We start from the raw sequence: 16323 nt of genomic DNA on the forward strand, positions 1-16323 counted from the left end.
CACTCTTTGCTTCCCCAAAACATATCATTCCCTTTTAAATGCATTTATCTTATCATATTCTTTTTTGTAGCATTTGTCATAATTGCCATTAAATATCTGAGTAATTATTTCATTTGTTCATTCATTAAATAATTATTGAGTGCCTACCTTGTGCTAGACACTAAGAATAAAAAGACATAAGGCCCTCCCTTCAAGTAGCATATGTTCTACCAGGAAGAGACAGACTATATACAAATAACTAAGTAAAACATATGGTATGCCAGATGGTGATAAGTGCTATAGAGAAAAATATAATTGGGAAAGGGAACAGTGATTGCTGTGAGGGGACTAGGGATTAGGGTAGTGGGTAGGTGGCATTTTTAAATAGTTTGGTGAGACCTCATCATGAAGTGACGCTGGAACTAGTCTAAAAGAAGTAAAGGAATGAGCATATCGAACAAAAGTGGACCAGGCAGAGGGAACAGCAAATGCGAAGGCTCTGAGGCAAGAATATCTTTGCAGAAATTGAAGGATAAAGAGGAGCCCACTGTGGCTTGAGGAGCATAGGCATGGGTGAGGTCAGAAGGGTGACAAGGTGGGGGCAGGGGGCTTGAGATCTGTGTGGCCTTAGAGGCCTCTGTCCACACTTCAGCTCTTCCTTGGAATACAAGGGTAAGCCTCCGGAGCATGTGAGCACAACAGTGATGTGACTCATTTAAAATGATCTGACTGCCGTGTTGAGAGCTTACTGGAAAGGGTGAGAGGACAGGAGTGGAAGCAGGAGACCAGCCAGCAGGCAACTGCAATGATTCACGGAGAGACAATGATGGTTGAGACCACAGCGGTCAGAGGGAGTGGGGAGAAGTGGTCAGATTCTGGATATACTTTGATGATGGAATGCAGCTGCATTGGTGGGTAGAGTGAATTTTGAATATAAGAGATTATGGTTTTCGCTAAAGGTTAATAATTTGGTTTACACCCATGAAAATAATTACATAACAATTCAAGATGGCACGTGATTAAGTGACTATTAGAATGATCTAGGCGATATGTTATTTAGTAAAGCAAGAAAATATGTATGAAAGAAGTACAACTTGAGAGCAGATAACTAGTTCTAGGATTTCCAAGTGTGACTGTTCTGAAGATGATCAAACTAAGGGCTCGTTTGTTCTCAGTAGAGAAAATAACGTTCTGCAGTGAGTTGTGCTTTCCTGCCCAACTTCTGTTTTCTTCAATAATTTTAAATGAACATTTAAAATATAATAATATAATCTACAGCCATGCCACCCTGAATGTGCCCGATCTCATCTGATCTCAGAAGCTAAGCAGGGTCGGGCTTAGTACTTGGATGGGAGACCACCTAGGAAGACCAGGTGCCGATATACATATATAATATAAAGCCAGTGATCATATTTATATTTTAAAAGCAACTTTGGGAAAGAGAGTGGGGATGTTCCTCTGCCTTAGTTCCTCTAAAGCAGGGCTCTCTCACAGAACCTTACAGAAATGTTCCGTATCTGGTCTCTCCAATACAGTAGCCACTAGCTGTATGTGGCTACTGAGCACTTAAAATGTGACTAATATGATGGAGTAACTGAAAATTTTGATTTTATTTAATTCTAATTATTTTTCATTAAAATAGCTACTTGTGGCTAGTGGCTACCATCTGGAATCATAGAGATCTAGAGAAAATAAAATCACAACCCAGTGAAGCATTCATGAACCATATGTTAGACTTTTTCTCTTAAAATTGAATTAAAATGATACACACAAAATAGATTTGTAAAATCTTACAGTAAACATTCTTATTTTTTATTATGCCATACAGTTGCCATCTAATTATCCTATTTCTACATATATTCTTTGAAAAGAAACAGTAGCTAGCTTGGTCTTAACAGTTTTTAAACATATTTCCTTATTTTTTGCATACAACTCTAATATCTTCTAGGCCATCATTCTAACAATGTCATTCAAAATGAGATTTCCCTCCCTGATGTTTATTCAATGCTAACATTTTAAATATCATATAAAAATATAGAAGATTATTATTATAATAGAAATACCCTCCTGCTCTAAGCAATTTATTCCTCCCAAGATCACAGGAAATGAAAAGGCTGGTGTTAGTATCGCCATTTTTCAGATGAGAAAATCAAGGCAGAAAGAGATTACAGTTCATTTCATAGCATAAAGCTACAGTGTAGTCAGAAAAGAAGAACAGGAATTAGGAAGACATAAAAAAGAGAATTAAAAAAAAATCTATATGCAAATCCTTAGTTGCCAAATTCAAGTGAGCTGAGACCTGGTCTCAGAAATGCTGATGAAATGAGCAGAGTTGGTGGCAGTGTCTGTCCTTTGGGCCCTGTGTCTCAGACCTTCCACGTGTCCTAGCAATGTCCCTATGGTCTGGCAGATTCTGGCTCCACAATGACTGGTGAAGAGGATGCAGTGGTCAGGTGGCCTCAGTACAATGGCGTTCGCTTATTCATCAGCAAACCATACTCAAATGACAGGCAACATTCATGAATTCTCCTCACTCAACAGCCAGAGAATGAGCTTTCATTAATGTTGCTTTGAAATACTCAGGCTAACCCAAGTTATATCACTAACTTGTATGACCCAAGAGATTAGTAGGGTAATTCAATCGGTTTAGAGCTAACCTCTGAAATTGTCAATTTAATTCCTTCAATTTTGAGAATGAGGAAACTGAGTCCCAGGAACACAGTGATAGATGCAAAAGAACACAGTTTTATTCATTTTATAAGCAAGCAGGCCTGCATTCCTACACTGCAAAGTCACTGGTGTGTTTCAATGTGTTTCTACAAACTACAGGATTAGAAGATCATCAGTGTTGTCTATACATATATAACAACATACTATAAAACAAACAACATATATATAACATGCAACACATTACATAATATACAATACAGATATATAACATACAATACATATTACATAATATACAACACATATATTACATTACAGCATATATGTAATATAATAATATTATTTCCCCTAGAGGAAGAATATTAAAATTGGTGACTGCATCCCTAAACAACATCATTAGATCAAAGCTGAGACACAATAATGTTATAAAAGCAAAGATGAAACAAATATAAACCATTAAAATAATTTAAAATTGTTCAAGTATGTGCTAGTTCCTGTGAAATAAGCATAAATACTATACTAAATACACTATTTATGCGGCCCAAGTACTATTCAATATGTAGGCAAAGAACAACATTAGAACTATATCATGAATCTTGGAAAATATGCTCTTTGGAATTTAGAAGGGCTTCTTAAGGGTAACTCGGTGAGCCTGCTCTTTTAACCAGTCTGGGCAAGTCTGAACTGATGTTTCCTTTTACTGAGCAGAGACATTCCAGCTCATCCCCCATCTTAGCAATAACTCAAAATGCTAAACATGGGCAAGGGCTTTGTACATGTTTCCTGATGACAATGAAGATGCTGATTTTTTTTTTTTTTTAAATGCTAAAAATGCCAGGCTGTTTCTGCCCTGCTAAAGGTTACCTGCCCAAAGCCAGCTGCCAGCCATGCTACATCACAGCTGGCTTGTCACTTTGATAGTCAGTGTTACAGAAGTGCACATTCCCTTCAAACTAAATTTTTAAAAAATTCCCCCAAGTTATAAGTTTTAAAAGGAGCTTCAAGATATGAGACCAAGAAAGTCGCAGTCTTTTTTTTTTTTTTTTTAATGCCTACAGCACCCGGTATTTCTAGGCGGTCTCCCATCCAAGTACTAACCAGGCCCAACCCTGCTTAGCTTCCAAGATCAAACGAGATCAGGCACATTCAGGGTGTCATGGCCATAGACAAAAAATTCCCAGTCTTAATCCTGAAAAAATCTTTGGCCAATACCATTAATCACAGCCAGGGACAGGGACATAATCTGTGTAAAGCATCTTAGAATAACGGGGGACTTGAGATGTCCCTTTTTAATTCCCTAAGCAACCTTTATGGCAGGAAGACTGATTCTAATTCTTCCATAGACAAGTGGGAAGGAAAAGCATCCAGGAAGATGCACGTTAGTCTCATGTAGAGAACCTAACAATCAGAATGGGCAGGGAGAACCAGGCACTAGCTGGGCTGCACCTTACAGGCCGTATTTCTTTTCCTGGAAATGCTGATTGTGCTAAATTATGATGTGAGCCACCTGGGCAAGCTCATGGTTCCTGTTGAGGTTTTATTTTGCACTTTTTGTGGTGTGTTAGTAAATTTAGGTGAAAGAATTGAAAGAGATAAAAGAGGTAAATACAGAAGGGAAAATATTTTTTTAAGTGATAAGATGCCTTGGGAAATGTTATTAGACACATTTTACCATAAACAGTCTAAGAGATGCCATTAATCAGAATATAGTCTATGATTAAAGTAAACAATCTTTGATGTATTTCCCCCAAATTATTTTCCTCTGGTAAGGCAAAACAAAATAAATCTGTAAGACACTTCCAAACAGGTAGTGCTCTTTTGCTGGAATTATTTATCTTGTCACAAACAGTGCCCCCATCCTCACCACAAAAAGCAACTGTTTTGTGTACAGCCTTCTTTTAAGGAAAATTAAATATGTAATATAACTTTCCTTTACTGAAACTCTTCATTTCTAACTATTCCAATGGAGTTGGTTACATTAAAATATCAACCCTTCCAACAAATCATGGCGGCTTTGCCCATTAGCCTGGCTCAGGAGGAGACCATGACTTCATCCCCTGCATAAACCCAGCTCTCGGCATAGTGGCTGCCTCAAAGTAGCAGCTTAAATCAACTGCAGAGGTTACTTTTCATATTCACATAGAGTATCACTTCTTTGCTCCATTAGTTTCACAGATTTCAACAACAACAACAGAGCCTTACCAGAGTCATTACTGGATATCTAACATGGCCCTTCACTAGCTGTGTGATGTTGGGCAGATCACTGTCACCTCCTTGTGCCTCCGTTTCCTTTTCTAGAAAGTGGAAATTAATTACAGCACTTGTCTGCTAGTGTTGTTATGAAGACACTAATTAAATGAGTGAGTAGTGTAGTACGTCACGCTGGATACTGTGTCATCATAAAATCATCACTACCACCATGCTGGGAAACAGTCTATTTCACATCTGAAACTTTTTAAATTAAATACCGAAAGCATGAGATAAGGGAAAGAAATACGTGAAAAGGGGGAATTATTGTGGCTGATCAGTCACTCTACCTCCCTAAAAAAATATTATTCATATTACTCACCAGTAACAATGACAGCAACAGCAGCAGCCATGGCCTTCACAGAAACCTCACCTACTGTGTTCTATTCTTTTGATTTTAAGTCTTATGACAACCCTAAAAGGAAGCTGCTGCAAGAACCACTCCCATTTCAGAAATTCACAAACAACAGACTGAAAGACCTGCTGAGGATCCAACACAGTTGACAAATGCCATTACAGAGAATTAAATATGGTTCTACTGCACCCTTCCTGCTGTCAACAGAATTCATTAACAGTGAGATGAACTCACTCTCCTGTCCATGACTGTGTCCCCAGTGCCACAGTTCCTGACACACAGCAGGCACAAAGACTGGTGAACACATGGAATGGACAAGGGGAAAGGAAAAAAAGGAGAGAGAGGGAGAGACAGAACATTATTTTTTGTTCTAATCACTAAATCCAAGCTCTACCTAATATACTGACTATAAACAGAAGTATTATTTTTATTAAAATTGAATATTTTCTGATTATAAAAATAATACATATTTATTACAGACAACTATTTTTCTTCTTACCAAAGGAAATTAAGTTAATATATTTCCTACATGTAAATACTAACAGCCACTTTTTTCCCTCGAAAATGGCTTATTCAGATTTTCCAAATGTATCTAGCCATGACATACATTCAGGTGAGAGGCGAAACTTTCAATCACACAGATGTGAGCTGGTCCAGGCAGATGCAAGCAGGGTGGTGAGAGGTTTGTAAAACATGCCACATGAGGAAGAGCTGATGGAACTAGGTCTACTTAGCATAGAGAAGAGACATCAGGTGACAGGAAATCAGTCTTCAAATATTTACAGGGCTGCATGTATCAGAAGGAGCAAATCTTTTTCTGTGAGCCAACTAGGACCAATGTGTAGAAATTAAAGGGAGGGACATGTTAACTTAATATAAACAAAGTGAGCCCAAGATCAATTAGAAGTCGAAGAAAGAAGTGAACTCTTTTATGAGGCTGGGCGTTCACCATCAACAGTCTTGTCAAGAATATTGTACAGGAGTGTGCAAAGTTAAACTAGATGCCCTTGAAAGTCCCCTCCAACTCCAATACCCTGAGAATCTAGATCCCCATCTAGATCCCCACATATACCTATGCGATGGGCATCACAACACCAGGGTGAACGAGATATGGTGTGTAAGATTAACTGCCACTGTACTATAGGTGATGGTACGTACACACACAAAACTGCCTAAGATGAATCATAAATATTGTAAAACTAGAATTACGAAGTAAGAACTAATTTCTAATTCTATTACTGAGTCTCTCACAGTTTGGAAGAAAGATGTGGATTATCTAGGAACAAAATATTTAGTTCCAGTTGAGGTATCCAAATGGAAGGCTACATGAATGATATATGAGAAAAACTGCCAAACTTATGCAAATTCCTGATTCTGCCCTGACTAGTTGTGTGACCTTGGGCATGCCCTTGCCCCTCTATAGATGTGAGTGCCCAAAAGAACTTGCAGTGCTATTCAATATGGTAGCCACTAGCCACATGTGGCTTATGGATCTTTTGCAATGTGGCTACGGCAACAGAAGAATTTTTAATTTAAACATAATTTTAATTATACCTCATTGTAACTAATATATTAAATTTAAACAGCCACATGTGGCTAATGACTAGCATATTGAACAACAAAGCTCTAGCGATTCCTGACAAGACTGTGGAATGAGAGAGTCAACTTGCAGACTAACTTCAACCCATCACCTTCTATAAGATCTGGATACCACAGAAACAGTTGTGTGAGAAGGACGACGGGAGAAAAGGCTTAGAGCTCCCGCCAGCCTTTGCTGGTGCAATTCATCATCACTCAGCATCCCGGGGTAGACAGCTCAGTGGCACTCACTCTTTCATGGCCAGGGCTGGGTTCTGTCTTCAATATTGGCAGTGTAACCAGCAAAGTTCCCTGGAAGGACAGCCTGGGAAGAGTGATGCCCAGTGGTAAATACCACCAGCCTCCTACCCTTTAATATGAAAATTCTGGTGAATTATGAGTAAAATATTTGTGAATAACAGTGGATAATTAGTGAAACATTATTGAAATATAATGTTCCCTGCAGAGTACAAACAGCTGCCTCTAAATTGGTTAAATACCGCTTATAAAGCACACCATCAGATTTATTTTAGGTCTATTTATTTATTTCAAATCAAATTATACAACCAATCCTAAAAACTCTTTCACACAATTGCAAACACACAAATAATAAAAGCCCCCCCAAAAAACGTGATTTCTTGAAGAGTTGTCTAGGTTGTTTCTTTAAAAAATGTGAAGAGTCTAGAAAAAACTCCCTTTAAGCCAATCGCCTGTTTAACAGCTGAATGGGGGTGTTCCCAGCACAATGCAACACCACTGGCTAGTCTCGCAGAGCAGATTTTCCTACGCAGAAAGCGCAGATGTCTGCTTGCTGATTCTTAATTCCTAACCCACATTCTGCTGATATTGCATACCTCCTGTAATTATCATGAGTCCTGCACCCAGAGAACAAGGCAGACGAAAGCCTCACTGTGGGTGCCCCTGCAAGCACTTGCTTGCCTTTCCCTGCGTAATTGCCTCTGATCACTGTGCAGACACTGAACTCATTGCCTTTTTCCATTCACATGCTGACTCAAGTATTCCCAGTACCGTTACTCATGTTTCAGATCGTCTAGAATAAAAACACAGATGTTCAACTCCAGCAATTATTCCATTTTAGACTTTTCTTTAAAGTGACCAACTACTCCCAGTATGACATACATCTTAAGCAGGTAATATATATATATTTTTTTAAACTGACTTAAAGATGAAGTTATAAAAAAACATAATGGATAGTACCATGATTTTTAAACATTTAACAAAAGGCTGAAGGACAGATTCCCTTGAAGTCTGCCCACAGACGCTGTCTTAGTCTGCTCAGGCTGCTGTAACAGATACCACAGACTGGGGGGGCTTAAACAAACGTTTATTTCTCCCAGTTCCAGAGGCTAGAAAGTCCAAGATCAAGGTGCCAGTCAATATCAGTTCCTGATAAGAGCCCTCTTCCTTCTTGCAGTGGCCTCACATGGCAGAAAGAGAGCAATCTAGCTCTCTAGTCTCTTCTACAGGGACACTAATCCCATCATGAGGGCTGCACCACCATTACTTAATTGCTTCTAAAAAGCTCCACTTCTACATAGCATCACATTGGGGTTACGGCTTCAACATATGAATTTGGGGGGACACAAACAATCAGTCCATAGCAGACTCCAAATAAGAACTGGAGGTCCCTCCTTATGTCTTCTGAAATAAAATCATGCATTTTCTATAGGGAGGGTGTCCTTAGGTGACAGAAGCTCAGTAACCGTCACAGTTCCAAGCACCTGGAAATGCTTGCTGATTGCTGAATTTGCAAACGTGGGCATGTGGGCTTCCCCAGCACTAGTAGGAAGAAATCCCCAGCAATGAGCAATGGAAGCAGAATTCCCCTCTGACTCGTTTTTGTGTTGCTGATAATGCCTGCCATATGTAAGCAGAGAAATCTGCCTTCAAAGGTGAAAAATAATAATGCCATTGTCTGGGCAAAATACCCTCAAAACCTACCAAATTAATACACCATGAAGCTTCATTCCTATTACAGAACTTCAGTTGCTTCAACCAGTAGACATACCAAAGAAACAGTGGCCTTTACAGCCTTAAGTCTCCCGAGTTCTAGAGAACGAGGCCAAAAGTAACACTTACCAACGGTGTGGATACCGAGACTATTTTACAACACCTGTAGACACATTGTAGCTATGATGCCACAATTACAACGTGACTCTAGAAGGTTTGGAGGCCTTGCATTCTTAAGACTTGCTTTCACTCACCTGTCACTGAAGGTCCTTGCTCTTTTTCGCTTCTTATGAACTGCTTCCCTATAGCTCTGGTGTTTCCTTTTCAGTCTCCCAAAAGATATCCAAAATGACAGCTTCCGTTTGCCAACTCACAGCTAGAGGCAAAGAAGCCATTTCCCACTAGGAAAGGGGGCCCACAGTCGCAAGTGGTGATTACTCTCCATTTCATACTATGCATATATGTTTAATGCTCTCCCCTGAGGCCTCATTCTTGCAAATATTTTCATTACAATTGTAAAGTCATCAACTTCTACATGTATGGCAGGTGCGTTTTGTTTAGAAGTCACTGCAGCCAAGAAACAAGTCACATTAGGTTCCATCCCTCCCGCCTCGTGGAGCTCAATACCTTCGACAGCCCAATCTGAAGAATGGCTTGCTGAATTGAATGAAATGCCTCCAAGTAAGAATTTAAAATTCCACATCTTCAAATCTAAAGATGGCTATAAAAATCATCGGCTGAAAAGCTGCTGAATTGCAGAATATATATTGCTATTTAAGAGTTTATACATCCTCTTTAAGGAAGTGTAGACCTCTTAGAAAATTCAGAACAATTTACATTAATGTTTCATCTGTCCTGAAACTGGGACAGTGGGCACAGTACCGGATAGTCTGAGCTATCTACTTAGTCGGACTTTAGGTCTCTGCATTGCTCTTCAGAATTATTGTCTTAGGGACTGTAGAAGAAAAATCACAGCCCGAATGCAGTGCGTGCCTACTCCTCGGTTCATAACAAGTATTTTGCTAACTTAAGTCTACAACTATGAACGCTTTTAACTTTCCTCAAATCTAAGCATTTAAAAATGTCTAGTCTACCTATTAAATGTATTGCTAGTGAAGTTAAATAGCAATATATTGTTTTATCTAATATATTATGTTGTCTTGTCTTATATTATCCAGATATTGTATGATCTAGTATTATCATGATTCTCACCTGTTGCTTATTAATTCCATGCAAATTCTGATTCATTTTCAAAAGCAGACCAATAATAATGGTCAATATTTATGTAACTTTTTCTACGGGATGGACCTCAGTCTTTGCTTATGTTAACTCCTAAGACCCTCACTATGACCCTGAGGTGGGCACTGTCCCCTCCCTCGTGCCCCAGGGAGTCTCCATTTCTGTTTTTACTTTCAAGTTCCTACTCCTGAACTATACCAGCAAGCTCAAGCAAAAACAGATAAATATCAGGTAAATAACAAAATAAAGGTCACTTCCTTATATGAGACTTCCTTTGTGTTGCAAGTGATTACTGTGATTGGTAAAATAATTAAGTGAGCTACTTGCCCACACCCAATTTCCAAGGTTAATCTCGCCCCTCAGTGTGCGTGGGCACACACCCTCACCAGATACACCCAGATGATGAGTTACTCACACTTGGGAGCTGTAGGCTAGAACAAGCCCACTGACCATTTGCATCCCAATTTCAAAATTAAACTATTAATTTTATCACCTTCTTTACCAAATCTTCTAACAAGTGGCAAGTCAGCCTGAAATCTCCCCTCTCCCCCCCATTAGAGGTGCTAATGAGCAGGAAAATGAGAGTCTAAGGCCCAGAATAATCTAAGACTGGAATTATCAGTTTTAAACCGTAAGAGTTGACTTATTAAAACTTTACTCATTTGCACCACAGAAGAGGCCAGTTCCTATATTAGAGTTGCATGACCCAAAATCCAAGATAAAATAACCCAAATCAATTTCCTCCTCCATAAAACAGTCATGTATTCTAAAGCGTGTCATGATCACACCAACAAATTCTGCCTTTTTTTTTTTTTTTTGGTATTAATAATCCCAAAATCTTACTACTATTTCTCTCTTTTGTTCTCCTATGTGAACATATATTCCAAGTGCCTAGAAGGGGCATAGCACACAGTAAGTGCTCAATAAATGTTTACTAAATGAAGTGCATGATTGAATAGTTCAGATACCTCGGTATTCCCACCTATTTACTCTGTTTCTAGTCCTGGACCCTGAAAACTACATTGCACAGTCATCAGAGGGACTCTTCTAAAACACAAATATCCCTGTGTCACTCAACTTCTTGACCTCCCCTTACAGACTTTCCCACACCTCCAGCCAGCTGAAGTCCAAACTCCGTCACAGAGCAACTGTGTTACCTCTCAACATACTCTTTCACGAGACTATGTGGTAACAACAGTGAAATTCCCCATGCCTAAATGGTGCCCTGTCCTCCCTTCTGTCAACCAGGTGCCAGATGACGGTGTTCTCCTGAAAGGCTACACATAACCTTTATCACTGCACTTAGCTCGTTGTGTTAACTATTTTGGTGTCCAACTGTTTCCCCTGCCCCCAGACAATGAACCCTTTATGGGAAGATTATCTTAGTAATAACTGTATCCCCAGCATCTGGCAAAGTACTCAACACATGGTAGGTATCTGTAAATATTTACTGAATGTCTGGATGGATGAATGGACAAAATGAAAAAATATTGTACCAATCCAAAAATATCACAGGCAGCAGTGCTTTTGAAGATGACAAAGGGAAAATAAATATGAGTAAAGTACATAACAAAATACTTTCCATTAGTAGCAATGATTATAGAATTTATACTCATCATGTAAGACAGTACTGCTATGGCTTTCATTTAGTTTCTCAGGGCAATGAGGTACAGACAACCTTAAGAAAGGGGGATGAAGTGGAAGCTACACATTCTTGGATTCTCTACTCCAGAGTTAACAGTCTGAAAGCAAATCTAAAAAACAGAAATGACTTTCAGTCAGCGTTAAGAAAAAACAAACCAGTGTCCATGCAATGTCATCACCCAACGGTGCTCAACGGGCCCCACCACTTAGGGTCCACATTCCATACTTACTTGGACTCCAGAGCTTCCTCCTTCATGAACTGCCTCCCTCCCTCAACCCAACAACTCCACCCAATCTGCAAAGGCCCAAATGGCTCAGTTCCAAGAACAACACTCTGGAAAGGTGGCTGGATATAGGCCAATTTCTATACTTTTGAATTTCAGTACTGTGAGAATACTACCCTCTGCAATATGGTGGGACTAGTCTATAATTCTGTAAATTCAAAAAAAAGGAATTTAGGTGACTAAGTAAAAACTATAAAGGACAGGAAAACACATAGCTTCTTGAATCATCAAGACTAAGAGTTTTGGCAACTATACATTGTTAAATATTTTTACCGTTTGTAAATTCTTCAAGTAGGCTTTCTCTAACAATACACAAATAAAGAGAAACAAAAATACAGAAATCCCATTATATATGCAATAGAGAGAGAAAAGATGAGTGGACCCCCAAAAAAGTCTCTTCTGCAGTGCAGGTTTCTTGCACCATGGATCACGTATCCAGTGGTCTAAGGCCTGAGCCCACATTTGGCAGCAGTGAGTGCACAGTCGACACATTTGGCAGCAGTGAGTGTACAGTCAAGACTGTGGCTTCCTAAAGGAAAGTTTGTGCCTACATTACTTGTGGATTTCCAATGACCTACACAGTGCCTGGTACAAAGAAAACAATAAATTATGGAGAGGCTTGTTTTGAACCTTAGATACTGTATTTAAAAAAATACATATGGGTAAAGATATTCAAAGTTTATTTACAAACTCATTATTAAAAATGAAGTTTACTTCAAACAACAGGAGAAAAAAAAGTTTTCAATTTTTTAGTCTTTGGTGGAGTTAATTCGCTGGAAATTTTGTGATTTATCTCATTTCAATTTTCCATTTACCTTCCCAATCTAACAAAATCTTTCCTTCAGGGCGGGTATTAGCAGACTGCCTCAGAGAGAAAAATTCTGGCTATTTCTATAAATAAAGTTTTATTGCAAAATAGCCACATCCATTCATTTACATATTGTCCATAGCTGTTTTCACACTAGGAAGGCAGAACTGAGTGTCCGTAACAGAGACTGGCCCGCTAAGCCTCAAATACTTGCTATCTGGCCCTTTACAGGAAAAGCATGCCGGCGCTTGCTTTAGGGCACACTGAATATCCAATAAAATGTGTGGGATTTTTTGTTTTTTGTTTTTTGTTTTTTTTTAAATAATTTGGAAGATTTGCAGAGCTAAAGTTATTTACAAGTGTCGGGGCCCAGGGCAGGCCACCCTGATGGCATATTTTAATTACTATGATTTAAAGTTACTTAAGAAACTGCCGGTGCAAGGACACTCCCTCTGTCCCCCTGAAAGCAGGAGATAAATCTCTCACGCGAAAGGCGCCCTCCCTGTACCTGAAGGCCAAGGAGAAAGACATCCTTACCATCAGAGTTAGGGAATTCAGGGCTGAAAAGTGTGTATAAACAAATCCTGTTACTTTTTTTACTAATTTACTACCAAAGCCCAAACTTTTCTTAAGAGTCCCCACTAATGAGCACCGATACCTAAGTCGAATCCTCACAAATTTAAAAACTTTTTTAAATTAAAAAGATATAAAAGCTGCCTGCTTTTTGGTCATTCTCTGAGCATCAATTTTATGATCTCCTATGTACATGAAATAAAATTGTTTTTTCTCCTGTTAATTTGTCTTATGACAAATCTATTATTAGTCCAGCCACAAGAACTCAAAAAGGGGAAGGGGGAAATTTCCCCCTCCTGACACAGGTAATCAAATATGCTATTTGCTTCTGGTTATTATGGTTACTTTACATCCTTACAAGTGAAATCTACTAAAGACATGCCAAAAAAAAACAAAAAAACAAAAAACAGAAGACTAATGATAAGGAAAATCTTTCTTGCCACCTAATGTATGCCATGATATACTTAAAGCCTTTAAGAGCACTTAAGGAGCAGAATAAATTCCATAGAGGTTAAGGAAAGAAAAAGTGCATAAAGATGTTAAAAAGAAATTGAAGGCTATACAGAACTGAACCAGCATAAAAGACATCTTGATCACTCCACATGTATTGAGTAAACGTGATATTTAACAAAATAAGGTCTGTAATGTGAAAGTAAAAGAAAATAAATGGCAGAAAGGGAAAGTGAACCTTGTGGCTCACTATGATAGGCTAAGAGGCTATGACAGAAAAGTGCCCTTTTGGAAACGGTGATCTCAGCCCTACGCAAAGGAAACTCAGTGAAGACACTATGAAGAGAGCAGAGACTTTTATCCCAACCTGCACTCATCACACCAAAAGGTCCATTCCTTCCAATTTTCAGAACTTGGAAAGAAGCAAAACACTGGACCCATCTCTCACCTCACAGCCACCTACTCATCCTCAGCACAAACAGCTCTCCTGACAGCTGAGACAACTCTCCTTCCTCTGAAAGAATCTAGTTTATTCCTGCCAAGTACACCCTCATCCCTCCAGATTCCACCTACCCTTCACAGTCCACTTGAAACCCCAACCAGTGCCTCTGTGCCACTCAGAGGGACCAATTCACAAAGACCCTAATGTGAATGATGCTCCCTGGGTTGTGCAAAATGGCAACTCCAATCCCAGCCTCTCCATATAGTCTTTCCCATCCACACCACAGCAGGCTGACATCTCTCTCTCTTTCCTGAATCTATACATGTGCCTGTGGCCCCCACTTGAGTGTAAGCTTCTAGAAGGCAGAACAAACATTATATATTTCTTCAATACATAAGTCAACGATACAGTCAGGCCCATGCTAAATGCTTTGTATGCATTATCTTATTTAATTCTCAAAATAATCCTATGGGAATCAAACACACCATTATCACCATTATGGGTAGCCATTAGCACCATTTTCCAGTTTTATAGATGAGGTAGCTGAGACTTTGCTGGAGGTTACACAACTAGAAAGTGGCTGAGCTAGGACTCCGACTGGGGTCAGTCTGATTCAAGGTATACACGACATCTCACCCAGAAGATACTCAATAAAACCTGCAATGAATGAAAACACACACAAAACTCTGGTTCTACCTTCAGCTGGCCCTTTAGTGGTTCTCAGAATGGCTCCTAGCTTATGATGGCTCACAGGCAGGGAGAGCCATGAGACCGACAGATCTCAGAAGACTATCTCCCACATAAAGTGACTATATGACTCCCTAAGAGTTATGCAAAATACAAAATATCCCTGTTTCTTACTCCTAGGAGCATATCATGCAAACAGTTTGCAATTATTTTCCATATTTAACAGCCAGACCATTCATTCATGTCTTCATATCTGATAACTGAACTCATCATCAGACCACACACCCTCAAAAATAAACATGATTATGGAAAAGTTGGTCTGTTCTACTCTAACATATGTGTAATAACACTACTCTTACAGAACCCTGGAGCTACAGTCAAAAAGAACACTCTCCTCTCCTTTACCTCTCCCTCCTGCCCCCAGAGAAAAGAAAGTCTGAAGTGAAACAAAAGGGCCCAGGTCCCCAGTCTGAAATGAAAATTCCATACATAGAAAAGCATTAAGAAGGCCCCCTACTGAGCTAATTTCAGATATTTAGTTCTATGCATAATTATATGCATACATACTTCATCACTGTTTTTTAATGAGGTTGGCTAAGATAGAAACGACCTTTTTTTTTTTTTTCACTTTTCTTAGGTTAAGGTGCTTGTTTTTATGCCCATTGTCATAGTTTGCTGCGGAGCACTGGAGAGAACATCTGAGAAGCTTTAAAAAGGTGACAAGGAGGAACAGCTCCCTGTAGATGGTACTCTCAGGGAGTAAGGCCAGGAACTGAAGACACCGTTGGGAAAAAGACAACCCAAGGTAAGCAGCACCGTTCGTAAACGGGGACCTTGACTGCAACCTCCTATCTTCAAGTAACATTTTGAGGTTTAAAAACAAGAGAGTAAATGGCAGGGGGACACAGCTGCTTCATCTGAAAGCACCTTTCAGTTTTCTTAAACAAGTTTCCAAGTCAAGGAGAAGAGTCAACACCTAAGCACAGAGCAAGCTCCAGAGGTGGGGTTCGTAGCCAAGAAAGATTCTCTTGGTGAAAGAAGCTACTGTGAACCTCAGGCCTGGCCCTGCCAGGGCGGGAAGTCAGCAGCTTATTCGGGAATTCGCCACCTTGAAAGCACAGCAAGTGAGGAAGCAGTGAAAGGAGGCAGATGGGGGGTGGGGGTGGGGGTGGAGCAGAAGCCTCCCCCAGACAGCTGTGATGTCATAAAAATGCAGCAACCATACAGTGTGGAAACAGGAGCCTTGAGTATCTGATTAACTGAGAAGCGCTGTGGTAATTTCTGAACTAACATGGAAAAAAAATCAAAATCCATTATTACATTCAACCGTTATAGACTGCTAGAACAATCAATGCGTTCGTTGGAAATAAAACTAAGCCTTGTTCTAATGGTGTCTATG

The 16323-nt window shown here is 39.5% G+C and overlaps 1 protein-coding gene, 1 long non-coding RNA gene and 1 pseudogene across 8 annotated transcripts in view; 1 reads left to right on the forward strand and 2 right to left on the reverse strand.

The window, feature by feature from the left end:
* The window catches only part of CARMIL1 (capping protein regulator and myosin 1 linker 1), a 262767-nt gene that overhangs the window by 178175 nt on the left and 68269 nt on the right, over window positions 1-16323 (reverse strand). The gene's annotated exons all lie outside the window — the stretch shown is intronic.
* Window positions 1-16323, forward strand: part of LOC112486140 — a 28004-nt gene that overhangs the window by 746 nt on the left and 10935 nt on the right. The window contains exon 2 of the long non-coding RNA XR_003048643.1: window positions 15562-15729. This is a non-coding gene — a long non-coding RNA (uncharacterized LOC112486140). The remainder of the gene's footprint in view (window positions 1-15561; window positions 15730-16323) is intronic.
* On the reverse strand, window positions 3696-3814 carry LOC112469059 (annotated as a pseudogene).

This window comes from Pteropus alecto, unplaced genomic scaffold (assembly GCF_000325575.1).
Source record: "Pteropus alecto unplaced genomic scaffold, ASM32557v1 scaffold106, whole genome shotgun sequence".
NCBI classification, from domain to species: domain Eukaryota; kingdom Metazoa; phylum Chordata; class Mammalia; order Chiroptera; family Pteropodidae; genus Pteropus; species Pteropus alecto.